Source organism: Cupressus sempervirens, chromosome 5 (genome assembly GCF_028749045.1).
Source record: "Cupressus sempervirens isolate cs-2001-9-10 chromosome 5, ASM2874904v1, whole genome shotgun sequence".
Taxonomy (NCBI): Eukaryota; Viridiplantae; Streptophyta; class Pinopsida; order Cupressales; family Cupressaceae; genus Cupressus; species Cupressus sempervirens.
In genome coordinates, this window is record NC_143122.1 from 512941206 (window position 1) to 512966205 (window position 25000).

At 33.2% G+C, this 25000-nt stretch overlaps 1 pseudogene; it reads right to left on the reverse strand.

Moving 5' to 3' along the window:
- Positions 1–851: 851 nt before the first annotated feature.
- LOC149556956 (nematode resistance protein-like HSPRO1) overlaps positions 852–25000 on the reverse strand; it is a 111206-nt pseudogene continuing 87057 nt past the window's right edge.

Sequence of the window (25000 nt, forward strand, 5' to 3'; positions counted from 1 at the left end):
TTCTTGTGGCTCCCTCACTTCCCTTGTCCCTTTCTAAAGCCAAAGAGAAAATTTTCAACTACTATAAATTTTGCATCAGCAGGTAGTGGACTACTATATTCAACAAGACCTAGATAGGTAGTTATACATTATATTTCCATTCCAAATTTGGATTTTCATGATACCTCTATTAAATAGCTAAAGTCGCAAAAAATTATAATACATCACATCACAACAAATTATAATAGCTGAAGTCAGAGAAAAAATTTACATAAGTGTTATATTTTAATCTTCAAACATAATCAAACCCAAAATTCTACATCAAATTTTCTTTGATCTTCAAATGTAGTCACATCCAAAATTTCACATTGAATTTTCTTTGATGTTGGAGTATAACCACATTCAAAAAAATTCATAGATTTTTCTTTTATCTTCAAATAGAGTATGCAAATATTTTCTATTAAGAATATAATCAAACCCAAATTTTTGCAAAAATTTACATAGGAGTTTTTTTCAATCTTCAAATATAATCAGACCCAAAATTCTACATCAAGCTTTCTTTGATCTTTGAATATAATCACATCCAAAATTTCACATCATTTTTTCATTGATGTTGGAATATATAGACATCGAAAATTTAACATAGATTTTTCTTTTATCTTCAAATAAAGTATCCAAAGATTTTTTTCATGAAGAAGTTATCTTTCAGAGCATGTTTGTAGGATTGCTAAGCCAATTGTCACTTAGCAATTTCTTGGCAACATCCATGCTTGGGAAATAAGGAGGCTCAAAATATATCTTAGTGAGAGGATCATAAGTAGCTGAATATGTTGTAAATCCATTCATTAATTCAACCCTACCCATAATATCTTTCAGAGCATGTTTGTAGGATTGCTGAGCCAATAGTCACTTAGCAATGTCTTGGCAACATCCATGCTTGGGAAATAAGGAGGCTCAAAATATATCTCAGTGAGAGGATCATAAGTAGCTAAATATGTTTTAAATCCATTCATTAATTCAACCCTACCCATAACAACAATCACAAGCTGTTGATAAGAGAAGAAGAAACTTCTCACTACAGCTTCAATTTCCAAAAAGACCATCAACAAATGAACTTTTTCGTCATGATGATGAGCACTTTGATGTTTCTATTTTAATTTAAAAACTTCATGAATGATTCTTAAAGCCTAGGTTCACCCTTTGGATTAGCCTCAACATCCACAACTTTTGGCACAAGTTTTCTTATATCCTTACAAGCATCCCTAAGGCTTCTCAAAGCAGTAGAGTTAAGGCAATATGCACCATTGGTGACATTGATTGCACCCCTCTTAGAACCATTCAAAAGGCATAGAAAGTCATGTGGATCAACCAATAGGTATAGACTTTAAATTTTAGCAAGCAACTTCAAAATCCTTTCAATGATCTAGTAGTCTTTGGATGCTCCTATGGGATCTCCATGGTTTATCCTTTGATATATTCTCTTCAATAAAACATTGGCTGAAAATAACCAACCCTCAAAGACCTAATGGATGGTATAAATTATGTGATCCTCCTCTACATTTTGGATTAGTGGAAATGATCATTTCTTGAAGGAATACAGATATCTTGGCTGCAAATCCTATCATACTCAATAGCAAGCTTCAATGTTGGGTTTTCCTCCCTAAGGCCTAATGTGAAAGGAACTCACTACATATGAAATTCAATTTCAAGATGTATTCTCTTTACCTAAAAGGAAAATAATATGACTAAAAAATACATTGAGATGCAAACCTTTGAACCTTTATGAATGATAGAACCTCCTTAACAAAGATGATTGAAGTAAACTATTAATTTAAATGTATACTTTCATTTTGTGAGACCATTATTTCCAATTTTTATTATTAGAGAATATGCAGTTGAGAAATATTGGTGGGTGTTTTATCCAAAGAAACAATTTGTCAAATCTTAAGTTGTATATCCAAAGATTCTCTACAATTAAGAGTGATGTATTAATCACCCAATCACATCAATCACATGCATTATCATAAAATTGTAATTGATTGTTCATATTCAATTATTCTAATAGAGTGCCACTAAAAGAAAACAATCCATTACTTAAACTGAGAGCCCATATTTTCACAATCCAAAATATTTAAACACATGTACCTAAATAAATCCAAAGCATTCTCAATTACTAAGACTTCTAAAAGAAAGATGCAAAACATAAGCTTCCGCCATTGCATCATACAAATAATTCAAATAGGGACACAATTCTTGAAAAAGATTGAATCCGGCCATTACATCATACCCATAATTAAAACATTAAATTCTACCATTACTTCATACCTAGAATTAAAATAGGGATGCAATGCCTGCAATATTTATAAATATTTAAATTCAGTATTATTCTCTTGTCCAAATTTGGATACATGCAAATACAACATTTTAACTATTTGGGATGTACAAGCAGCAATTTGTTTTTATTAATTCAATTATCCATCACAATTGTGATGACATGTTTTGATGGATAGTCATCACTCCTGCAGTATAACTGTTGCAATACCATCACAACTACGATGGATAGTTCTGACATTTAGACATCACTTACACATCACAGTTTTCACACGGATGCCACAATTGCAATAGAGGATTATAAGATTAAGAAATCGTAATTATGACGATGTAGTGTCACAATTGTGATAGTGTTAGCATAACCTCTTGCCCCTTCCTTCCTTCAAGTTATGATAGTTGTACCCATCATAATTGTGATGACACCCCTTTTCATTGCAATTTGCAACAAAAAAGTCCAACGAGAGTCCAATAGGAGTCAATTTTTGGTTATGAAGCTGGGTGAAGGGTGGGTATCACAATTATGATGGCCTTTCATCATAATTCGGGCCCAAATGTAGTAGTGGTGCCTAGAAATTGGCATTAAGATCTCTGAAGGATAAATCAAAAAAGGTTGTCAAAGACAAGTCCTCCTTGATTTTTAAACTCTTCCCCACATAGAATAGTAGCAGAGATGAGGTTTCCCCTCCTCTAGCAATTACCCTTTGTCTTGAAGTTGGCCCAAATAATCCATATTACATTGCTGAAGATACTCCTATCATACCAAAATTTTATTTCCTAAATGAAGGAGAGAGACTTCATGATTATTCCCTCCTTGTTATCCCAAAAAAATTTGATAATCTAATTATGGATAGGAAAGAAGATCTTCCAGCTAGTTTGGAGAATAATGTGCTAGACTCCAATCTAATTCAACAAGAGGATAATTGAATTATAGAGGAGGTACAACCTAGTGCTACTCCTAAGGTTGGATTTGGGGAGTATTCCAAGATGGAAAACATGATAGAGGAGGACTTATATGTCTTTTTTGCAGAAAAAATTAAATATAGGAGGAATAATAATCAAATTTCTTTAGAGAATGGAGAAGTTGCTAAAAAGAAAAGGGGAATACCTCTGAATACTAGTGGAAATACCAAATCTTTCAAGAGGGCCAAATCCAAAATGCTTGAATGCTTTAAGGGGTTTCAAACCCCAATGGACACTGATAAATAAATACTTCTATGGATAAGTTGAAACTAGCTTCCTGGAATGTTAGAGGCTTGGAAAATTTAGATAGAAAGTACATTGTCAAAAGATTCTTAAAGTGAGCCAAGAATATTGATATTCTTTTAATTCAAGAAGTCAAGGCAGTAGGCTTTACCCTTAAAATTTCTTTGAAATGCATTTGGAAGGATGTGACTGTTGATGATAATTATTCAATTTTATATTATCATTGTTGTTACACAAATTTTATACTCTTACTGAGCACTAGTAGTGGGAACTGAGCTTAGAAGACTCCTATATCAGTTGTGCAGAAGACAAGTTTAATAATCTAGTTGAAGCCAAGAAAGGTTGGTCACCAAAGGAGTTCAATTGTAACTGAGTTAGAAGTTTAGTGTAAATCGAGTCAAATCAGTTACCAAGGAACTTAGTGGTAATCGAGTGACTCAATTTTAGTTCAAGCCAACCTGCATCAAAATAATTTTCTTTATTTTTATTTAAATTGTTTTCTGGATTTGATTGTGTGTGTTTTTTTACCATCAACATTCTAGATCATACTACATGATCCATCATCAGGATGAGAAAGTAAATTGTTTTCTGGATTTGATTGTGTGTGTTTTTTTACCATCAATGTTTCAGATCATACTAAATGATCCATCCTCTATTCCTCTACTCTTGCACTTTCTCATCTTGATGATGGATCATGTAGTATGATCTGAAATGTTGATGGTAAAAAAACACACACAATCAAATCTAGAAAACAATTTATTTACAAATGGATTGTGGAAATCTGATAATGTTATTTTTATTTTTTTATGAAAGCTAACTCAATGTATGTTAATTGGTTATTTGTAAGGATATTCAAACTAGATTGACATTGTATTTCATATATATGAAATGTCAAGTTGTGGATTGAATAGGGTGTAAGTGTTGAAGAAGACAATATGTGAATAGAGAAGGATATCTTATTAAGGGAAGAATATCGAAGGAGCTGCAAAGAATATTTTGATTAGGAAGGATCTAGAGGATAAGCTATAATAGTGATTTGAATCTACAATCCATTTGCTTCATAAATCAGGTCAATCATTGTTACTCTCTAACAATTATAGTAGTGAAGAATTTCTTAACAGAGTTGACTTAATAGTCATTTTGTAAATCCTCTAGAAAGGTGGCATTTCTAGATTAAAGCATCTTAAGACCTCTAACAAGGCCACTCCTAATAGGGTGATTTAAATCCTTTAACAGGGTCACACCTAATAGTGTGTTTTGTAACCTTTAACAAGGTTGGCTCCTAACAAGTCTCACTTCAAAACAGTGAAAAGTTGTAACTAGTTGCATTGGTGGTTTTCCTAAATTGGGTTTCCATGTTAAATCTTGGTGTCTCTTATATTCATGTTCTTTTCTTATTTCTTTATCTTTTTGCAACTAAGTTGATAAAGGTTAATGCACATTAATATATCAGATTGCTTTGTTAATCGAGTTACAGTGGATTTCTAGTTCTAACTGAGCTATGAGTTTCAAGGAAGTTTTTGTACTGACATCTAAGGGATTTGGAATTGTTTTAGTGGTAACTCATTCACCCCTTCCCTCTCAATTACTCCTCATAGAAATCTAACAATTGGTATCAAAGTTGTTGGTGCTTGTAGAAAAGGTTTCAAGGACCTAAGCTAAAGATCAAGATGTCTTATAGAAGAGAGATTCCTAAGTTGATCAAAGATAACTTCAAAGCATGGAAGGATCTTGTGAAGATGCTTTTGGGAATAATTAGAGACACATGCCTAAAATTCCTAAACACCAAGTATGTGTCACCTCCTAATATTTGATTGTGGATCAAATGGTATAAAGGAAGAATCACAATACAATGATGATTGAAATTTCTTCTACTCTCAATTATGTTGAATTTGATGAAGTCAATTATTGTCCTACTACTCATGAAATGTGGAACAAGCTGCAAAAGATCTATGGAAGAGATAACAATGTAAGGAGAGCCAAAGCATAAAGTTTAAGAAGTTAATTTGATCAGATGAAGATAAGAGAAGATGAAAATATTACAAAATATAGTAAAGGAATCAAAGCAATTGTAAGTGCAATTAGAGCCTCAGAAGGAAAAATAGAAGATAAAATTGTAGTCAGCAAGGTGTTAAAAAGTCTTCTTCCTATTTATGCAATTAGAGTTTTAGCTATTCAAGAGATGAGATGTGATCCCAAGAATGATATAACTTTGGATGCACTAGTGGGAAGGTTAACATATTTTGAGTTTTGATAACTATCACCCTAAATATCAGAACATGGAATCAGCTTTTAAGGCCAAACTAACCCTTGATAGAAAGGGAGGAAACTCAAAAGGAAAATAGTCTGATAGTGAAGAAGAAGATGAAGAATTGGATGATGATCTTGAAGCCATTGAAACCCTACTTTCAATGAGGTTACCAAAAGGAAAAGGTAAATACAAAGGCAAAATTCCATTGCTTTGTTTCTTTTGTGAAGAAGTTGGTCACATTGTTGCAAGATATCAAAACAATTCACTACATTGCTTGGTCTCTACACTCTAATTTTCCTCTAAAAAAATTTCTCTTCACCTATTCATGTGCATAGATCTCATGAAATAGAATTAGGTCATAGATCCTCCTTAAATAGATAATTGGGTGAACCATCTAGATCCAAAAAAATGATCTAGAATCAATTCTTATGTCATTTAGTCCTTACATTTTCTGATTAGTAAATTGTCTTGCCTAGGGATTAATAATCTCCCTTTAAATGCATAATCACCTCCTTGATTACCCCATCAATCTTAAAAACAAGCTTCCATCTTGATAGAAATGATTAACATAGGATTCAGTGTCATTCCTAACAAAAATGTGAAACTATGTTACTCAACACCTACATCACATTGATATTTAGCATAAATTGTTTCTTCATGTTGTCCCTCGGCCTTAACTATGCTTCACATGAACTGAACAATTGGACCTCTATATCACTCAACATCCACTATTATCTTTGACTAACTCACTAATCACTTTTATGTTTGATAAGCTCGATAATCATTTGAGTACTTGATGACCATTAACTTTCTTGGTAATAACTACTAATCAGAGTGTTACTTGAAATATGTACAAGTCTTCATTCCTTAGCTCAGCCTATGTAGGATGACTTGCAGTGATGAAAAAATAATCCTACCTTATGAATGACTAAGTTTTTGACACTAATAGACAACATGGCTTAGGGATCAATAGTTCTCTCTAAGGAAAATAAAATTGATGTTGCAAAGACCTATAGTAGATCTTATCAGAAGGGGGCAGTTCAAAGATAAAATCATTACAGATAATCCCATTTTATGTTAATTCTGAAAATTGTGAGGAAAGAGAGCTTCATCATGAATAAGAAACTTCAGACAAGAGTATGGAAATACAACCTTGTTGATAAATTCCTAAATTTTGAAAACAATCTACCAATACAATTACAACCTTTGAACATGGCCAAAACAATTTATTGCCCCTTGTACATCCTGAGCTTATAGATTGTGATTCACCTCCTATTCTTGAATTAGATAATTTTCACAATGATGATGCAATAATTGACTATCTTGGTATTGAAGATCACTTATCATTAAGAGATCACAAAGCATGATTCTCTATTGAACTCAATGACATGGCTTACTTCAATAAGGGTGCTAGTCCTTTTAGTCATAAAAATATGAAAATAATTAGTAGATCTAATGGTGAAAACTACTTTGTAGCAATATTAGATCCAAAAATAGTAAAAAATTGAAGACATGTCTGAGGGTGAAAACCTTTGTGAGGCTCCTAAGGATGAAAATATTGATACTCTTCTTGATTATTTCTATTGAAAACAATCAACAATACTCATTGAAAGAATAATGCCCATTAACATTAGAAATGGGAAATCTCAATGTATTCTAAAAGTAGCTACATCTTTGACAGAATAAGAAAGGGAAGAAATTCTGTAGTTTTTTATAGGTAAACAAATCAAATTTCCATGGTCATATCCTGATATGCCCTATTTTGACTCAAATCTAAATATAAGTCATTTATTTATAGCTCTAGGGGTTAAACCAATGAAACAAAATAAAATTGGAATGACACATCCACATATTGCACTTCTACTAAAAACATAAATGAAGATATTATTGGATACATTCTTTATTAGAGAAATTGATTATGCATAATGGATATTGAATATTGTTTCAGTATCAAAACCATACAAGTCTATCAAAGTATGTACAGATTTCAAAGAGCTTAAGAAGGCTTGTCCTAAAGATGACTTTCCTTTATCAAACATTGGTATCATTGTAGATCTTATTGAAAGACATGAAATTTTATCTTTAATGGATAGATTCATTGGTTATAATCATATAAAGATTGTACCTAAAGACCAAGAAAGTATTGCTTTCACATTTTTTTTGGGAACCTGTTGTTGGAATGTCATGCCTTTTGGACTAAAAAATGCAAGTGATACTTATCAAAGGGCTATGACTATGATCTTTTATGACATGATGCATACTATAATGAAATATTACATAGATGACATTCTAGGTAAGTTAAAAATAAGGTACAATCATTTGCAAGGGCTAGACAACATATTCACAAGAATGGAAAAGTACCATGTTAGGTTGAATCCCACAAGCTGTCTATTTGGTGCTACATTTGGAAAATTATTGGGATATATAGTTTATGTAAAAGGGATAGAAGTTGATCTTACAAAAGTAAAATCAATAATGGAGATGCCATGCCTAAAAAATATAAGTCATTTAAGATCACTATAAGGGAGATTGTAATCTACAAGATGTTTTCTCTCACATTTTGCTGACAAAAGACATCCTTTTATGCACCTATTGCATAAGAATTTACCATATGAATACAACACTATTTGTGAAGAAACCTTTGATAAAACCAAGTAGTATTTGACAAATCTAGTGACTTTGATGTTTCCTATTCTAGGAAAACCACTTCTATTATACATATTTGTGATTAAATATTCTTTGAAAGCCTTATTAGAAAAGCAAGATCAAGAAGGAAAAAAGAAGGCTATATATTATAGTAGTCATACCCTAGTGGGATATGAGCTTAATTATTCAAAAATTAAGAAATCATGCCTTATAGTAGTTTTTTCCTAACAAAATCTATGAGATTACATGTTATCTCATACTTTCAAGCTCATTGCAAAGATTGATTCCCTAAAGTATCTATGCAATAAATAAGCATTGAAAGGAAGAATAGCAAACTAGGTTATGGTATTGAGTGAATTAAAAAAGAGCATGTGGATCAAAAATCCATAAAGGAAAAATTCATTGTGGATCAACTAGAAGACATGCCATTATTAGATGAACTTCTTATACATGATGAATTCTCAGATGCAAAGATCTTGACATTATCTACAAAAATATAAAAAATTATGCTTTGATGGATCACATACCTAAAATGGTTCAAGATTTGGAGTATTATATATTACACCACAAGGATGCAAAATACCAAAGTTGTACAAGTTTTTATTTCCATGCACAAATAATATGGTAGAAAATGAACCATTAACTGTAGGAATTAAGATGGCAGTGAAATGAAAAATAGCATAGTTGAATTTGTTTGGAAATTCCTAGCTAATCATTAATACAATTAATGATGAGCGTCAAACTAAAGATGATAAGTTATTACCATATAAATGTATGGTGGATGAATTCAAATAGCATTTCATAGTGATCACCTTTGAGTAGATTCTAAGATAGGATAACAAAGCTATAGATGCCATAGAAACTATTGCTTCTCTTCTCTATGTGAATGATGCACGAGACCATTTTGAGTTCTCAATAAAACCAATTTGTCTTATGCTTCTTATGATGATCCTAATTCTATAATTATATGTAATATTTTGTGTCAAGATCCATCCCTCTATAGAAACATATATTCCTATCTAAAAGATAGTGAACTACCAAAAAATCTATATTGAAACCAAAGGTATAAATTTGTCCTCCAAATATCTCATTATATCTTAATTGTTAATACCTTGTATTGACGAGATTTTGGAAGTACTCTCCTATATTGTCTTGAATATGATGAGTCTCAAACTACTTTATGAGAGGTACATGAGGGTATATCTGAGTCACATTTGAGTGGTCCTTCTTTACCTAATAAGCTCGTGTGTATAGGATATTGTTGGCCTACTATGGAGTTAGATTCCTTTAAATTTGTTAGAAAATACAAAAAAGTATCTAATACATGGGAATCTTATACATGCACCTTCTTAGGAAATCTATATTTTTATAACAATGTGTCCATTTAGTGAGTGGGGATTTGACCTTGTGGGGGAAATTCATCTATCCTCTTCCAAAAGCCACATATTTATCATAACCACAATAGTTTATTTTTACCAAATGGGTATAGGCTATTCCATTGATAAATGCCACTTGAAAGCAAGTTTTCGTGTTCATCCTTAAATATATCAGCTCTCGATATGGTATTCCTATGTCCATAGTCATAGATCATGGAAAAAAAATTCAAAATAAGGATATCAAAAATAAGTCAAACTCTCAAGCTCATTGTCACATGAAAAATTAAACACATTTGCCTATGATTTTCAAAGCAAAACTTTTTGGACAACCTCAATTCACCCTTAGTTTTAAAAAAATGTTTAGGAGAGGGATGACATTCACCCCCCAAAAATGCAAACATGTGTCACACACTAATTCAATTTTTCCAAGTATAAATATGCATGGCCATATAATGGAAAAACCGTATTCACCTTGGAAATTTTAGAATACATGTTTTCATTATGCGGGCTTAGCCAAATATTTTGTATGCACTATAATATTCCCATAGAATTCACCAAAAAAGAGTGGTATAAATGCATTCATAGATTAGTAGGTTATCTCAATTACAATCAATAACGAAGTCTCAAATTCTCAAATTTTTGAGATCATTGTCAAGTGAGTCAAGAGTATGATGACTAGATTTTAGAAAAGTTGACTAACTCAAACCCCTATCTTTATGTTCTTTGTAATTTTAGTTCATTCTTATTTAGTAGATACAAGTTATATTATTAGTCATCAGCTATCAACTAGGACCAGTGACCAGGGAGACCAAGGATATCTATATTTTATAGTGTAGGTCATACAACTAATTAATACTATTTAGATAAATATATAGAATAGACTATTGTTGATTGTCACTTTTTGAATAGCTTGAATTTTATGGTAGCCTATATTTCTTGGGAGATGTTTGAAATGAACAAGGTAAGAGTCCTACATGTGGTGGAAGTCAAGAAAGGCCAGCCACGTACACTCATAGAACCTTGTCATCAAATTTTAGGGGCCAAAATAAGGAAGCTACAACATCACAAGTACATTTACAAGATTCCTAACCACTACCACTGCCAGTTCCACTAACACATGTTGAAGAAGTTGGCTAACCTGATATCTTTTATCATGATGAACTTGGAGAAGATATTTAGTTAAATACCCAAAGTATCAAATATCTTCAAGTCAATATCCAAAGTAGCCAAAATAATATAATAGGCTTGGACGAGAATTCCAAAGATGTCAATGGCACATGACTAGGAAATGGAAAAAGGAAATACAATACAAAAAATGATGCAAAATCCAAAAAGATTGGAATTCGGATCTATTGATCAGGAATTTTCAAATAGAATAGGCTTTAAATTATCCATTCATTAAACATGTATACAACCCAAAAGAAGGTAAGCCTCTGATAGAATGCAATTGTACAATATGCACAAGGACAAATAAAAGGGAAAAGAGGTTGAAACTAAAAATTGACACCATAGAAAAGCATATGGGTAAAATTTATGAGAAGAAAATCATAGATGGAGTAGAAAAATCAATGACAAGATGGAAAACCAAGGAGGAATGTCAATATGTTAAGAATGCAAAAATCTTAGAATTTTAGGAGAAAATATACATGAAACATACTGAAATAAAAGGATCCATTGAATCTCTTCTTGGAAAAGCAATGGAAGTTGAAGAAATGTGTAAAGTTCTTCAGTTAAGTGTTATCTTCTATATTTTGAGAAAAGGGTGTAGCTTTACAAACTACCCATCATTGAGTAGTTTATTATACTTTGTGAAAGTTTGTTATTATTTGAGGAATCACTGGTTAATAAACAATGAATGGGAATGGGAAAGTTTTTTTACTAAGGTTGAAAAGGAAAATATCAAAGAAAAAGTTATAGAGTCAAATTTCATTGCATTATCTTTAAATGAGATAACAATAATAGACAATACTTCTTGGGTATGCATTCATGTTTATACTATACACAATTTTTTCCGCCAACCCATTCTTCTAACTGTTGTTAAAATGAAGGATAATTCAACATGTGAAAACATATTTGAACTAGTAAAGAGTTCTATAATTGAATATGGAGGTATAGATGAAATGAAAATTTCCCAAAAGTTGGTGTACATTGGAGTAGATGGAGCTTAGTAATACAAGGTCACAAGAACAGTCTTGTCAAAAAGTTAAAATATTTTCTTGCACCTTATGTTGTTGGCATTCATTGCATGGCCCACATAATGAATCTAGCTTTTGGAATTATCAGCAACTCTCTAGAAATATACAGAGTCAATTTTTTAATCAAAGAGATCTATAGGAACTTATGTTGAAATCCTAAATGATTCAGGGAGTTTCAATAGTTTTTCAAGGGACTAAACTAATGGGAGAAGGCTTCTTAAGGATAATTATACCTAATGGATCTCTTTTGATGGACCAACTCATCAATTTTTTTCTAAATATACATTAGTTCTTGGTATAATGGAGTCAACTTGCAATGATTAGGGTGGTTAATAGAAATATGGTGAGCTACTTGAAAGGTTAAGTAATGTAGAGACACACTTAACGTTAGCAATCATTCTCCCCATTCTAGAGGAAATGAGAAATATAATGAAGTGCACAAACTATTCTAAATGAAAAAAGTCATGAAAAAATCTTCCAAGTGGTGAAAACCTATAAATAGGTTCTACTTGAGACCCTTGCACCTATGTCTATCAGTCTTACTATTTCACAACACATTTCCTAGCTTGGAATTGTCTCTTGTCCTCATCTAGGGAAGATGACTTCTTAACTTATCAAGGTCTTCTTGTGCATTAGGATTTCTTTGGAAACTTGTCTAATAGTGTTTCTCAATACTTCTTGAATACTTTACCTATAGTATAGGATGCTATGATGTTTCTCACTATCAAATATGAGTCCTGAAGAAATGGCCATGTGACATGCACACACATACTTAAACATTAAACTTGCTAAGATATTATGAACTTTATCTTTTCTTTGTGTGTTGTTTATGAAAATTTCCTTGCTAAGTGTTTTCCCCCTTATAGTCTTTCAAGGATGTCATGGACTAGAAGACTGGGGGCATGGGGCATGTTTTACTTTTTTTCTAATTGTGGGTATACTTTGTTAGTCTAAGGTGTTGAGAGCATTCGTGCTTGTCCTACTTGACACTTTGGACCTACAATATATAATCCTTGTCTATTTTTGTAAGACTGCACTCAAGGGTTATCATGACACTCATGCCTTGATACAAATGTAATCTTGCTATACAAAACTTAGGGAATCTAACTACATTAGTCATCTTGAACTACATTTCTTTGATGCTTAGGTTGGATTCCCATATTTCTATCTGACATAGATCATATGCATATCCTCATAGTTATACTAGTGATGATTGTATGAACTTTTGATGTACCTAATAATGCTCAATGATGAAATAAGAGTCTAAATTTTTTGTTTCCCTTGCAAGTAAACCATTTTTGTGTACTATTTTGAATTAAAGGCTCATTCTACCTTAGTCTTTTATTTTGCATACAGAGAGAGCTCTCTCTTCATCTTTCATGGACACATCAACTAATCATATTCATCTATTCTTAAATTTTTCTCTCAATCATGTCTTGCATTCCTTGTCGATCATATCCACTTTCTTGCTTCTTCTATACCTGTCATCACAAGGGGTTAATCTAATCATCACATCTCATCTATCCAAATATCACATTTTCAAAACATGATTCTACATCATATACATGAGAGCTAAAACTATCTATGGGATAGATCCATGAGCATGTAAACATGAACATAAAACTGAGCATACATAAACATGAGCAAGAGTTGAAACATTAAATGGAAATGAAAACAAAAGTGCTTAAACATCCATTGCATCGGCATAAAATGAGACAAGTACACAAGGAAGATCGATTGAATCTAGTATCTCATATATATAATGATTAATTGAATACAATATGGAATCCAAAATTTGGATAATTGTCTCAAAATACATATGATAAACCAAAAGGTGTCACATGGACATCAACCTAGATCTTCTCCTAGACCTGAGGCTAACTCCCACCCTCTGGGTTTGGTGGAGGTCATGGTGGTGGAGCCTATCTCCCATCTAGTGGTTGTACAACACCCTCTTATCTAGCTTCTCCCTATGAATAGTCTAGGAGTCTTTGTCCAAGTGACACCACACTTATATATGCAGCATAGTAACAAGCCATGCATGCCCTATGATGCTCTAACTCTCACTGCACAACATCTCGCTCCCTACATAGCTCCTCACTTTGTGCCAACTCATCAATGAGATGTTGATCTCACATGGCTATGGTGATCTATTTTTCTTGTATCTCAACCTTTAAGGCCCAAATCTAAGAATCTCAACCATCCTCTAGTCCATCCCCTCTTGCAGGTTGCTCTTGTTGTGGCTCTATCCTCTCCACCTTTTTGTGTCTTCATGGACACTCCTCCTCATCCTCCTCCTCACTCTCCTCCTCTCTCATGGCTTGGGCCCACATCTATCTCATCCCAAGTCCTCAAGAAATACTCCCAACCTCCATCTATCTCCCATCTCTACCTCTATCTCCACCTCTACCATCATCCTTGTCATCTCCTCCCTACCTTGTTGCAAGAGGTAGTGTATCTAGTCATATAAATTGAGAATGGATGCCTTTGCATCTCATAGAGATATGTCAGATCGTCCCTTGCATCTGCTAAGTCTAGTCAGTAGTTCTAGAGCTCTTGCATCAATGTCATTATGTCCCTCAAGACCATTTGGTAATCCAGCATGGGTAGTCATCCCCAATCATCCTCTTCACAAAAGTGGGCATATGTAGTGGTCTCCATCAAAATCACCTACCTCTTCCATAAATATATCTAGACTCAAGTGATGGGGAGCCAAAAATATGCACTAAGTTTGTGCACTTCTCTAAACCCTTCTATCCAAGGTATCCCATAGATTGGAACACTTGAATGGAGGCTTAGAGCTCACTATCCATGGAGTGCAAAGGTGTGTTCTTGTGCATATGATGATCTCTAAGTTAACCCTTGAGACATAACCCTTTCTAGTAAACCATGCAATGGGAGAATCCTTAGACAAGAGAAAGAGTGCAATGTCAAAGGGATTCTCAAACATGTAATGCAAGAAATGAGCTAAGCTAGAATGTAATGCAAGAGTGCAACTAGACTAAGCCAAATGAGAGTGTTACAACCATTGTTAATTACGCTATATGATCTAAGCTATTGCAAAGGAAATTAATTATTCTAAATGAATATAAGCTACAATGAAGGATTCAAGAATGAGATAAGAGGAATTTGTCAATAAGCTTGCAGCATAATATTACCTCAACATGAGATTCTTAGAGAGGAAGAGAGCTTTCTCTTTTAAAGGTAGACAGATGGTTGAGATCAAGATCAAGAAATAGATCATCAATGGTGGGGATTGACTTTTTACATGATCCATGTGCAAGATCAAGTCAACCAATGAGAGAGAGTTGAATTTTCATGTAAGACAAAAGGCTTTCTTTTAATTTGTAAATAGGAAAAAACTTTATGTGTGCACATTAGATTGGGTTAAAAGAATGGGGTCTTTTATTTACTTAAAAGGGGAAATGTTATTTTAATCAAATATGAACTTAGGATATTATAGTAAAACTATAGGTTAAATCAAATAAATTTATTTTGTAGTAATTTGACCTAGGAAAATGATTAAATAATTTAACCAAAATGCTGAGAAAGGGGCTAATAGTCTAGATGACCATTTTTAGGTGATTAAATTTTCCCTTCTTTGACTAATGTGTGATCAATCTGGGAACACATGGCATCAAATAATAAAAAAGCCAATTAGGTATCAATAGATAGAGAGATCTTACTAAATAATGAAATATGGAATGAGATAGCAAGTTCAAAATGTGTAGCCTGATAGCGATAGTACTAGACACTAGGAGAGAGAAGTGATATTAGGAATCAAGAAGAGTACTAACACTAAGAAAAAGTAGATAGATTGAGAGTGGATGAAATAATCAAGCATATTCTCCTAATAAATAGATAGTTGTAGAAAGCAATGATAGATTATTTCTACCCCCTCAAGATCAAAATCAAAATAAGGTAAAGGGAATGTAAAAATGAGAAAGATATGAGAAAACTGAGATATAGAAAAGTTCATGATGATAGATATGTGATTAGAACCAAAGTGTGACCATAAGGAAATGATAGAATGCCCCAGTTTGACTAGAGCTTACCAAGAAGGATAAAGTATGTGAATTAGGTCAAATCAAGCAAAAAGATGGTTTAGAAGTGAAAGATGTGAATTGAAAATGGTATGTAGTGTAGAAATGATGAAGACATGGAGAAATGAAGATGCATAGACTTCAAAAGGTCAGCTAATTGCATAGAAGGGAGAATTTTGAGATGTAATTTTGACCATCAAGATGAACTCAAATTTTGATTCTGATCCACAAAATGGATCCAAGATGTTGAAATTAGCCAGGAGTACAATTTTCATGGAATTATGAGGATTTTGAAAAATGGGTCAAACTGAGGCCAGAGGACTATATAAGGGGTCCCAAGGTCATTTTCAATTTATTTTCCTTTTGTGTTTTTTTTGAGATCTTTTGAGTGATTTTGAGAGAGAAAAATGACTCCATGAGGTATTATGACCCACGAGCATCATTTTGAGCATAGCAGATTGCACAACTAAGCAATGAGTATGAGGCCCTCATGAGTGTTAAAACATTTCACACTTTTTGAGCTATTTAACATGTTAATGTGTATTCATGATTTTTTTGAAAAATATCATGTGATACTTTAAAAGTATTGCACGAAAACTCTAAGAAGTATCGTGGGATACTTTTGCTACCCAAATTGTATCACATACTTTGAGAAGTTTCATCATATCAGGCATACCAAACTATCACATCACATGGTGCAAACTCTCGCATGAAAGACAAGTATCGCATGGGTATTGTAAAAAGTATCACCTGACTATTATGAAAGTGTCACATAGTTATATGTTGAGATTTTTTACATTTTAAGAAGTAGATTTTTGGGTGTGAGATTATTGTTTTGATCTACATATGATGTGACTTGAACTATCATGACTGGTATTGATGCTTTGATGTTTTCTTGACTTGATTATGTAGATGATTTTTCTAGCATTATTGATCAAAGCCCCCAAGGTGGTGGTGCTACATGTCCTCTATCATATAGAGAGAGATGACAATGTCACTATAGATGCTATGGGATTCAGGTGGTTACTGTGCATGCCCCATATTTGAGCAAACCACAGATTATTGATTGCATTAGCTGAGTGGTGGCATAGTGAGCATAATACTTTTGATTTTCCCATTGGTAAGGTCACCATTACTCTTGAGGATGTGTATCACATCCTTCGTGTATCATGCCACCGAGATCTTGTAAGTATGATTGTTATGTTTTGATGTTTGTTCATTTTAAGTTTTTGATTTCTGTATGAGGTGTGTTGATGTGAACTTTTGCATGTCATAGGTTTATTACAATTAGACCCCGACAGAGGGTCTATGTAGTGCCTCTTATGTTTGTAGTCTATACCTTGTTATATTTTGATTCGAGAGATACTTGTACTCATGTTATTATTTTTGCATTTGAGATGACCTAAGGGTCGAATGTTATACTTTGATTTTAGTATCATAGATGCCATACTACTATGTTGTTTAGTTGATCATATTTTCATGTTGATGCCATTTTAAGATGACAATATGTTATGTGATGTTATCTAGTTTCCCAGTATTTGGACATATCTCTAATTATGTATGTGATGGATTTAATGCTATGGTTATTTACTTTATCCTTACTTTGTCATGTTTTATGTGAATGTGAGTATGTAAATGGATTATTTCAGTATATTAGAATAAATGGTAAAATCAAGTATTTAATGCATTTATTACTTTGGCTATGTCATTATATGCAATTGTACTTGATCATGTGTTTTAGTGTGCAAGATTTATATCCCTAGCAGTGATACATGGAGTTAGTGATTTGGCTATTCATATTTACCAATGTCTGTGCAAGATTTATATCCCTAGCAGTGACACATGGAGTTAGTGATTTGGCTATTCATATTTACCAGTGTCGTCCATGTATAGTCAACATATCTTATTTTAATGTTTTCATTAAGCCCTCCAATGATTTGATAAATCCAAACTCATTTGTATTATGTGATTAGACCTATGAACATGTCTGTGCATTTAGAGGTTCACATTGTCACGAAGGTTGTTAAGGAATTTTTGTGATATTTGGGTTTTCAGGCTTTATTTAATTATTTTTTAATTTTTGGAAGCTTTGCCATAGATGAATTCCAATTACTTGGAATAGCCTATTTTTTTTTGGGTTAATGTGGGGTCTAACTAATTTAACTGGTTATTTACACTAATTGATTATTCATTCCAAAAGTGAATAAGTATTGAAAGAGGAAATTAATTCTTCACTTCTCACTTTTAGAAATGGAGAATTTGAGAGCTTTTTCCAAAACACTCTTTTGGAGGATTACATTTCTATTTTTTGTGAGAGCTATGGGTATGGGATCTTCATGAGGTCAGTATCATTGGATACAACTTGGGGAGACCTTGCTTTGCCATAATTTTTGGTAGCTTCTACAGGTTATTTACTTTATTGGATTATTTCTTGTTTCTGCCAATTTTTCTATTAGGTAGGGCTCTCCCATTTTCATGTTTCAACTCAATTTCTTGTTATGTTTCTAGTAGTTGTTTGTTAGGAGGCTGAGAACTATGTTTCCCTCCATTTTTATTTGTTGGTTCTGCCCGGCTGGTTGAGTATGAACATTTTCCCTATTTTTGGGATGGGGGTTTGGGTTTTTTGCATGTGTTGGTCATTTTTGCATATGGACTCCAAACCCAAATTTTATTGGATTTTCGTGGCTTTCATTGCCTAAGACCAAATGAGTTCTATTTTTTAAGTTTTCTAGTTTTGGGGTTTTTACCTCAATTTGTGTGTTGCCCAATTTTCTTGAGTTTTCTTGGCATGATGTTGGTCATGGACTTGGATCATCCATTGGGATGCTAGTTAGATTATTGTTGCACTTTTATGTCGCATTGGGATGTGTGTCACATCCATCGTCCTAAGCCAATTTTTGGTTGAGCAATATTTTTATTATGTTCTCATCATGTCCTTGTCTTAAGATCTTTGTGATGGTGGTGTGCCACACACAAGCATGTGTGAGTGCATTTGTCGGGTGATTTATGAGGCCCAATCTTCTGTGGTATTTCTTGGAGTTATGATCATTTGGGGTTGGGTTGGGAATATGCATTACTATGGGCACTCATTGTTGGATGAGCATGGGTAGGGTAGGGTAGCACCATGGAGGGGGCTTCTATCTCTATAGCTTGGTGACTATTTCCTAAGGGTTGGCATGTAGAAGTTTTAATCAAGTGATAACTAAATAAAAAATTGGGTGGTAATAAAACTTAAGATAATAAAATGTTTAGTGCAAGATCCCTCTATTGGGGAGTTGAGTCACATGATCTGAGCATGGGCTTTTTGATGCTAAGAAACTCTCCATGTTGTCAGCCCCTACATAGTAACCCATTGAGTGTCTGACCAGGACCTATAGTACTTTCATTCTCTCATAATCTTGGTTTCAGTCATCATTACTATCTAGCGTGAGTGTTAACCATGGACATTTTATGTATATGTGTTTATAGTTGGATCATCATCTCCATCAATTCAGTAGGAGTGGACCTATGACTTTCACATGGTTGGGAGGCATAGCTACCTATACTACTGCTAGGGACCGATGTATAGAGATGGTCTATTTTTCCAGTGCGATTGTTGCTTGATGTTTTCACTTGATTCTTCGAGTTCCAAAGTATGCTTTCTTGTGATTTATGCTTTAGTTTGGAATGCTTGGATATCATGTTTAGATGAAGTTAATTTATTTTACATATTCCCTTATTATGTTGTTTAGCATGTGATTGGATGATTCTATTTTCTTAGTTGGAGTATCTATTTCTTATTGGATTAGCATGTTAGATTTCATGTTCTTATGATGTTATTACACTTTAGGAGTGATATCCTCATAAGATACCTTTGAATATCAAGTTGGCAATTTTGGATGTTACGTATAGGGGAAGGCTAGGACCTTCAAGGTCTCATGATGCTATTATGGTTGGGAGGAAATGTTCATTTAGTTTGTTGTTTCAGTACATTGCAATGTTGCTTTCAATTCTTTCCCTTCTCTACTATGTTTAGATGGTTAGATGTAGTTTTCATCTTCTTGTTATATTGTTTGAGTGTCTATGCTTGTGGATCTGGTACTCCCTGGTGTAGAGGTTTTGACTTCTTGTTTTATCCCTTTGTTTTTCCTTGGAGTATTTGTTTCTTTTCTTGGGTGACTATGTATTAGCATTGGGTGATACATATAAAGTATCGCATGCCCAAAGAAGAAGAATCGTCCAATAATAGAAAGTATCACATGCCAATAGGGAAACTATAATGAAATACTTTAAAGTATCACACACCCTTTGAGGAACCATTGTGCAATACTGGTAAAGTATCACATGACATTAGGAGAAGTGTCACCAAGACTTTAAAAGTATCACACAGCTTCTTGAGAAATGGCGTACGATATTGGAAAGTATCACACAGTGTTGCATGAAAGTGTCACCTAGGTCCTTGGGAAAACCTATTTGGGTGGACAGCAGGAACTTTTTGGTTTGTCAAAAATTTTTCTAGAGGTGATTTGACTACCCTCTATGACGTTCTTGAATCTCTTGATTTTGGATTTTGAATTCAAAATGTTTCAAATTCGAAATCATTTGCATTCTTTTGTGGTTAGTCATTTTGGTCAGTAGTGGTATTTTGGAGATCCATTGGTGTTTTTTTTGTTTAGTCTTCCATTTTTATCTTTTTGATTTGTGTATGTTGTATGTCATGTACATCCATACTTGTTTTTTTTTTTAAATCTTTCCTTATAGTTATCCTTATCTCAAGGATCTCTAGGTGAGGCATTACAATATATTGGTAGTACAATAATTGTTTGAGGATGTGACTATATTGGATTAGAATATTTGTTGGGAGAGACTCATAGATGAGTATAGGTACCAAAATCCCTTAGCCTATCTCATTTTTTCACTAGTTGTCCAGGCTTTGATCAATGATAGGGGCTAGAAGGTCTTCCCTCTAGGATGGGGTTGATTGGTTTCTAATTTGATAGGTTGACCAAGATGGATGGCATGAGGACCCACTATTTTAGTACATATGTACCATGAATTACATTAAATAGTGTACCAAGATGGTTGGACTTGGGTATATGGCACAATTCTAGCATGAAAATGTGTTTGGGAGAACATAGCAGTTATACAACCATAGGTGCAACCATGGGAGCATAGCCACCCGTTCATCTATAGATACATAGGGTTCATCCCTTAGTCTTACAATGGGGATGTGATGTACTACTAGTGTTTTCTTGATGAGATTATATCTATTGTCTAGAGTCCATATTGACAGTCTGCCCAATGGTCAAATGTTTGGGAGCTTGAGTACATGCATAATAGAAGCTCATTGGTGGGGAGGCACTCTAAGATCATCGAGTAGTTTGTCACCAATTGAGTCTAAAGTTAGTTTGGGTAGAGACAAGTGATTTTGATGGAGACCACTACATATTCCCTCTTTCATGGAGAGGAGAATTGGGGATGGCTGCCCATGTTGGACCACCAAACATCCCTAAGGGACACAACGATGTTGATACAAGAGCCATAGGACTACCAGCAAGACTTAATAGATGTAGGGGCTGATCTAACATATCTTTATGAGATGCAGAGGCATCTATTCCCTTGATTCACATGACCAGATGCACTAAATGTGGTAGTAAGGCAAGGAGGAGATGGCAAGGATAATGATGGAGGTGGAGGTAGAGGTGGGAGATGGATGGAGGTTGGGATTAGTTCCTAAGGACCTAGGGTGAGATGGGATAAGAGTCTAAATTTTTTAAACCAAAAATGTACACTAGGTTTGTGCACTTATCTAAACCCTTCTATCCAAGGTATCCCATAGATTGGAACACTTGCATGGAGGATTAGATCTCCCTATCCATGGAGTGAAAAGGTGTGTGCTTGTGCATATGAGGAGCTCTTAGCTAAGCCTTAAGACACAACCCTTGCTAGTAAACCATGAATTGGGAGATTCCTTAGACAAGACAAAGAGTGCAATGTCAAAAGGATTCTCAAACATGCAATGCAAGAAATGAACAAAGCTAGAATGAAATGTAAGAGTGCAACTAGACTAAGCCAAATGAAAGTGTTACAACCATTATTAATTAAGCTATGTGATCTAAGCTATTGTAAAGGAAATTAAACTATTCTATGTGAATCTAAGCTAAGATGAAGGATGCAAGAATGCGATGAGAGGAATAGAAGTTCTCCACAAAAGCTCCAAGGAATCTGTCAATAAACCTATAGCATAACATTAGCTCAAAACAAGATCCTTAGAGAGGGAGAGAGAGATCTCTTTTAAAAGAAGAAATATGGTTGAGAACAAGATCAAGAAATGGATGATCAAGGGTGGGGGTTAACTTTTTGGCATGATCCATGTGCAAGAGAAAGTCAACCAATGAGAGAGAGTTTACTTTTCATGTGAGACAAAAGACTTTCTTTTAATTTGTAAATAGGAAAAATACTTTATGTGTGCACATCAGAGTGGGTTAGAAGAATGGGGTCTTTTATTTAATTAAAAGGGGATGTGTTCTTTTAATCATATATGAACTTCAGATATTATAGTAAAACTATAGGTTAAATTAAATAAATTGATCTTGTAGCAATTTGACCTAGGAAAATGATAAAATATTTTAGCCGAAATGTTGAGAAGGGGGATAATAGTCTAGATGACCATTTTTAGGTGATTAGAAATGATACTAGATGGATCTCTTTGGATGGACCAGCTCATCAATTCTTTTCTGAATATCCATCATTGTTTGGTACAATGGAGTCAACTCATGATGATTAGGGCAGTCATCAAAAATTCGGTGAGGTACTTGAAAGGTTAAGTAATTTAGAGACACTCTTAACATTAGTAGTCATTCTCCCTATGCTAGAGGAAATGAAAAATATAATGAAGAAGATCCAACAAAGATTTATATATATTTTAAAATATAATATATTGTGTAAAATCACATACATGGCCCTCGATAATATCTTTAGAAATCAAGATTCATTTTCTATGGATGAAAAACTTTCAGGGTCGATGAGAATCACACATTTGGATAATCCTAACAACTTTTTAAAGATTGATGAAAAGGGGGAATTATGTGCCAATATATGGGGTGTTGAGATACCAATGCACTACTATGGAAGGCATGTATCCACGAGGGAAAAAAAAAAAAAAAAAAACCCATGTAGCCAAAATAAACTATTACAAGGTAAGTATTTGAACATGTTTTTGAGTCTATAATGAATTCTATTAAGGATATTTCTTATAACCTTTCCTTAGAAAATAGAGAAAGACTACCTCAATGCAAATTACTTGAATCAATGTGTATTATGTTTCCCCATTATTGGAGTTTAAGAAGTCCTAAATATTTTAGAGATAAGTTATCAGTTTTGATAGATCAATTTTGTAAAAATAAACAAATCAATGGGGTAACTGTAAATGGATTTTTAGATGAATCTCATTTGAGAGAGAACTCTCATCATTTTTCCATTACAATGAACAAACAATATGATCTTATGTGGAACCCTAAAGAAGAAGGGTCAGTAACCAACCTTTGGATAAATCTAGCTTAGAGAAAAGTGTTGTGGAATTCAATATCAAAATTTTTCAAGCTTGTTGAATTATGTTTGACCATAATATTGGGGTCTATGGAGGATGAGAGAGTTTTCAGTGCTTTAGGATTCCTAAAGTCAAAGGTAAGAAATAAACTAGACAAGAATTTTGAAAATTTTCTAAGGCTATATACATCCATATACGAGGTCAATAATTTTCCTTACAAGAGGACATTCAAATTGTGGAGGAAGAAATGCCAAAGAAGAGGTTTGGGGAACATGTCAAATAATAAGATCACTAACTCAAGTAGTGGTACTGGTATTGGTAGCATTTATGTTGATGTTGAGGATCAATCAAACGAAGGAATGTAGACTGGAGAAAACATGGAGCATGATGAAGGACTGTTTGAACTTGATGGCAAGGAATTCGAAGACTCAAATGATGAGCTATTGTCGAAAGTTTAACAGTTATGGTATAATGTGTCAATTTTGAATTTATTACTTATTGGTAATTACTACAGTCTACATTCTGAATTTTGGATAGTATTCTCTAAATCTAATCATGATTCATCTATCATGATAGTAAGTTATATCATTTTCTAAATATCTACTATCAAACAAACATGTACATTTAATGTTAGGTGATTCCATGAATCAAGATTCATTCAAATTTTACCATTACTATTATTTTTTATTTGCATGATTATGCTCATATGATACATTGTTATGATACAATCCTTGATGATTTTTATGAAAATATAGCAATTCAAATGATAAAATTTATATTCATTCTCATTAATTTTTAACACATTATAATTGATAAAATTCAATGAATTCAATTTACAAAAGTTAAATTTGAATACCCAATTTCACAATCATGAGTTAAAATTACTAAATTCACAACCATTACATTTAGAAAATGACCTTGAATTCCCTTATATATAAATATAGAAATAAAGGAGCAACAATAGCTTCAAGTCATTTTGCCTCATGGGGAGATTCTTAAAGTAGCATCAAATTAAATTTCAAAAACATTTTTTGCCTTTGCATTTGATAGGCCTATTAAGAAAAATAGCATTTGGATTCTACTATATTTATGATGTTCAAGAAACAAAGTTAAAACTTTAAAATAATATCAAACAATTACAAATAGAAATAAATTACATAACACATAGATGATTAAAATTGCTTTCCAAGTTTTGCACACTTTGATGGATGTCTTATGATATGATTGAAGATTTAGTCAAATTTTTTAGGATGTTGAATTATGCTTTGTTTGGAGTTTGAACATTTTTTATGTTATAGTAGATGACCTTTAACTTTGTCATACTTCCATATTTGGAAGATTTACTTGAAAGAAATACTACATCAAATAGTGCATTCAGATTCAACAATGGTTTGATGCAATTTAAAATGTCTTTAGGATTTGAATCTAGAGGAAACTTGACTACTTCA